The 5,242-nt window shown below is 38.9% G+C and overlaps 1 pseudogene; it reads right to left on the minus strand.

Annotated features, from left to right (window-relative positions):
* Positions 1–643: 643 nt before the first annotated feature.
* LOC133745033 (uncharacterized) lies at positions 644–1,703 on the minus strand (annotated as a pseudogene).
* Between the last annotated feature and the right edge of the window lie 3,539 nt (positions 1,704–5,242).

Genomic DNA, 5,242 nt, shown 5'->3' on the forward strand with positions numbered 1-5,242 from the left:
GATTCACGAGTGGATATCTTGCATTTACGGAAACGACCAACTAATATGGAGTCGGTCTTACCTATACTGCTTCGAGTGCTTCCTCAAAGTGGGATCTGCCGATGTGGCATGTATTCTGACTATTCTCAACGACGAAATTAAAGGATGGACTTGGAATTTGGCGAACAGGTTACAGGTCGGTACTCGTACGTGGGAAAGGGAGACTTCGCATAAATGCATACTTCCATTATAAGAAATGGTATTTCTAAATGTATCCGGTAAATATCTATGTAGATCCAGCAAGTTCTTTACACAATTACACCCATCAAAATGATAGAATTTTCTAATTGCACCCACCAGTTTTTCCAATAATACCCTTGCATTTAATTAAACCTAGCTAAACCCACTCCCAGCAAAACCGGATTATCTCCCTTAGGATCCACTATGCAATACAAGCACTCTTTCCACTAACATTTGATACCTGAACCTGCCTAGACTACCAGTTGTGTCCACCATGTGTAGTAGTTGCTTAAACATCAACTGGAGTAAGACTTTTTTTTTTTTTTTCAACACACAAAAGATTTGAGGAAGTTCTACAAATAAATCTACAGGATTTCGTATACAAATCATAATGCGATGTAAATCTTATGCCCAGTTTGTGGTGCTATGTGGCTTCTCTTCGTATCAATGAGGGTGCAAGTGCGGTCATAGTTTTATCCTTACCTGTTGGATGAGATTCTTCTTTCACTGAAGAAAGTGCCCTATCTGGATTATACAGTTCCTTTGAAAATCTACTAGGACTTGGAGAACCAATTATGCCAGTCTTAGTTGGGATTGAGTAGTTCCCCAAAGGAGAACTTGGACCAAACCTAAGTTGACCAACTCCATCTTCACGGGGCAAGGGTGACATTGGTGGCTGGCTAAGAATATCTATTTCTTTTCTACAAAACTGGTCTTCTACAATGTCATAGGTATACCCTGTTCTCATTTCATGAGCAAGAGAACACCAACAACAGAAGAGCCACAACGTGCAATCAGACATTACTGGTTCACCAAAACAGAAGTTATAAGAAGGCAAGTTGAATCTCTTTCTCATTTGGATCCTCCAAAAGCCACCATAGAGCAAACCAAAAACACAGAGAATTACACTAGTAACTGCAAGAGCCTCTCGAACAGTCTCATTGTCAATATTAACAGCAACCAAGTTAAAGATCTAGAAAGGAGCCATGCAAAACAGAATAAATAATATCATAATATGAACACACATGTTCCCGAACCCAAGTCTGTCCATATTCCACCCAAATACATAAAAGCTACAGAACAGCGATACATAAGCAAGAGAAATAGAAAAAAGAGTGAACACAATGAACTGCTGGGTACGAATAGAAAAAAGAGTTTCAAACTTTATGGTTTTTTTTGTTTTTATCTTTAATTATCATGACTATTATTGTCATTTTGTACGAGAATATAACTGGTTTTTCATGCAAAATTAATTTGCTCGGTCTAAATAGATATTTGCTGGGTACATTTAGAAAGACCCATAAGAAAGCGTAGGATTCTAGTATTGTAACCCAGCCCAAATGTGTCTTGGGGGTTTCTTCTTGAAAGTTTATGTACTGATCCATCACGCTTTCTTGTTTACGACTTACGTTGTGTGTTGAGAAACAATTATGCATTCTCATGATATCATGCTTATGAAGTAAATACGTTCTAGCTTTGTCCATGGAGGTTAATCATTAAGTGTTTATTGTTCGTTTATTTTCCATTTTGTTGTGCCCAAGTAGTAGTAGTGTAACCCATGCCAGCGTGGGACTGTTGCACTCTTATCTTGGGTTTTGGGCTTTTACACTCTAACTCGGATTGTAGGTGCTTTTAGGGAAATCTCCTAGAAGTATTAAGAATAAATTGGGCTGGAATTTGGCCTGATCCGGTTTCCTTCCTGATAGTGTAATGTTCTTTTAGTTACTTGGTTTCAGTTGCTATCAAAGACATCTTTACGTAGGGTTCTAGTTTCTAGGGCTCTTAGCAGTAGCTCATTTCTGACGGCCCTTATAGAACGGGTTATTGTATAATGTTTGTCTCTTACTATTTTTAATGAATTGACACCCAGTTTGATATAAAAAGTATATATCTAAATATTTTAGTCTAGACAAATAAAATATTGACATGCACATATACTATTTATTCTGATGTGTATGTTTGAGGGTTAATAAGAAGTTCTCTTACCAAAAGACTTGTCCGAGTCCGACTAAGAGGATTTCGCCAAGCAAGGGTATTTTGATTTTTCTTGTGTGCAAAACAATAGGCCATTTTGGACATCAGGCTCTTTCTATTTGCATCCATATCAAGAATTTATTAAAAGATGAATAATTTTAGTGATCTAACCAATTTATTATTAGACCATCTTAGTGATCTCACGGTCGTAGTAAACAGATGAGACGTTTGTAGAGAAAATAATGTAATTTGTTAATATATTTTTCTTTTGCTTGAGAGAGGAGGAGAGTGTAGGATAGAAAGAGTGTAAGGACTTGGAGAAGTCTTTCAAACATTCAAAACGTCCAATGTGTTTAGACCCAAAATGAACATTTTGGCCTGACAAGGCATGTGTTGGAGAAATTGAGCCAATGTCAGTGGCTCAAGCTATATATTGTCGACAAGCTCGAAATATATATTTAGAGGCTAAATAAAGCCTACTATGGAAGCATGGAAGCATGAAAAGTTAACTTTAGCACATTTTCCTACTTCGGCTAGGAGAAACCGAGCTAAACAAGGAAGGAGGGGCGGCAGACTAACCAAATGAAATCTAAATGAGCTAAAACTTTCCAGATTAATACTAGACATCCCAAGGATAATTTCTTATGAAGAGTGACAGAGCTAGTTTTGAGTGGAAGGCCTTCAAACAATCAGTCCAATTTTCTACAGAAGCAAAACTGGAAAACTGGACCTGTAAGAGGTCCAGCAGCATTTCCGGCCCAACAACATGGAATAAAGCTCTGAAAATTTGTCAAGATGATCTACACTCATAGTGGAACATTTTTTATGAAGAAGTCGAAGGCTCATTCGGAAGTATTTGTGGAGAAATAATTGAAGGAATAAAGGGGCAGAAACTGACCTAAAACCAGCTCAACATTCATCATGTTCATGTTTCCTACCCACATGAAGAAAGCTAGATGCTTTTCTCTTTTTCCTTGGATATATTTTTCTTCTACAATCTCTTTAATAGATCATCATCACTTCCATGTTTCTGCACCTTCATGCTTTGCTTTCATTTCATCATTTCTCTATCTTTTCCATATTTTACAAATCACTTCCATACTCCACTTTCATTATTTTTCTTCCACTCATCATTTCACTCTTCTTTTTCTTCCCTATATAAACACATTCTCCTCTCATTCTAAAACACACATTCACAACATCAAAACATCTCTAAGATGATCTAAGTTCTCTCTAGAGCAACCTCTCTAAGAGCAACTCCTCTCCTTCTCTTTCTCTTACCGGTGATCACACTCCTAGTCCTAGTCTTCTCAGAAGCCGACTTTCAGTGCCGCCAAACCCTCTGTCAACGTACTTCGGTCCTAGTCTCCTCGAGAGCCGATTGTAGTACCACGACCAAACACCAACACCAACACACATTCACAACATCAAAACATCTCTAAGATGATCTAAGTTCTCTCTAGAGCAACCTCTCTAAGAGCAACTCCTCTCCTTCTCTTTCTCTTACCGGTGATCACACTCCTAGTCCTAGTCTTCTCAGAAGCCGACTTTCAGTGCCGCCAAACCCTCTGTCAACGTACTTCGGTCCTAGTCTCCTCGAGAGCCGATTGTAGTACCGCGACCAAACACCAACACCAAGACACACATTCACAACATCAAAACATCTCTAAGATGATCTAAGTTCTCTCTAGAGCAACCTCTCTAAGAGCAACTCCTCTCCTTCTCTTTCTCTTACCGGTGATCACACTCCTAGTCCTAGTCTTCTCAGAAGCCGACTTTCAGTGCCACCAAACCCTCTGTCAACGTACTTCGGTCCTAGTCTCCTCGGGAGCCGACGGTAGTGCCGCGACCACAACGGTTACAGAACCAGCCAAGCAAGGGTAACGCCCTAGCAACCCAGCCAAGCTAAAGTCACGCTTTAGCAAGATCTCAATACTTCCCGGTGATTTCGCTCTGCTCAATCTGCAATATTGAGTATCGACTTGTGAACAAGAAGAAACTTCAGCAAAAGTCCTCGCCACGAGGCATAAAGAATCCCACGACGAGGTTGGTGCTCTCCTCGTCTACAATTGCTTGAAAGAAGTCAGGTCAAGGGACACCCCCGACGACCGCACCCGAACGGTGCTGGCACGCCCGCGCAGAAAAGAGACTGTTGACCAGCTGCAACAAAATTGGAGCCAAACACAATGTTCTTTCAAAACCTCTAAAATCAATTCGTTAATGAAGAAATGAATGGAAATTTCATAAAGCATACAAAGTTCAAAATCGTATAACTCCAAAATTCAATGTGGAATTTGGTAAATTATGGTCGGTGCTCGTAGAAAACGCCACATTAATTTGTGTAAAAGATTTAGTATGTATCATACAACGCCAGTGTCACAATTTAAATAATATATTAAGCATAGCTGCGTAGGATTGAAGTATTGTAACCCGGCCCGAATGTGTCTTGGGCTTTCTTCTTGAAAGTTTATGCTACTTATGTTACTGTGTGTCTTGGGCTTCCATACACTTTCTTCTCGGTGCATGTGTCTCGTGTGTTTAGAAACAATTTGTGCATGTGTCTCGTGTGTTTAGAAACACTTTCTTCATGATTTTTTGATGTAAGACTTATTGTGGACTGTCGATATTCATCAAGTATTACAATAACTAAGCTGCATACTTACTAAACAAGCAAATAGACATTTCTAGTGTTCATTGGTTCATGTTAGATTTTCTATTGATATCAATACTGATTTAAGAGGTTACTTTGCTAAGGAGGTATATCTAATTGAATATGGAACTGGAAATAGGTTGGCCTAAATATAATAGGATTAGGGAACCTTTATGGGAGGTACCTAATCCTCAATGCCTATTTACAGACCTTGATCCCTGTTCTAACAATCACTTACAAGCAATCAAGTTCTTTGCCCCATTAGTGAGATTGCCTTCATCAAATTGTTCAGAGGAGAAGATCAAGCATGTCTTTTTCAGGTTAGTTTTGTTACTCATGAATTTACATCACATGTGTTCTTGTCTTAAGTACAATATATAACTGCATATATGTTTCTTA

This window comes from Rosa rugosa, chromosome 4 (assembly GCF_958449725.1).
Source record: "Rosa rugosa chromosome 4, drRosRugo1.1, whole genome shotgun sequence".
Classification (NCBI taxonomy): domain Eukaryota; kingdom Viridiplantae; phylum Streptophyta; class Magnoliopsida; order Rosales; family Rosaceae; genus Rosa; species Rosa rugosa.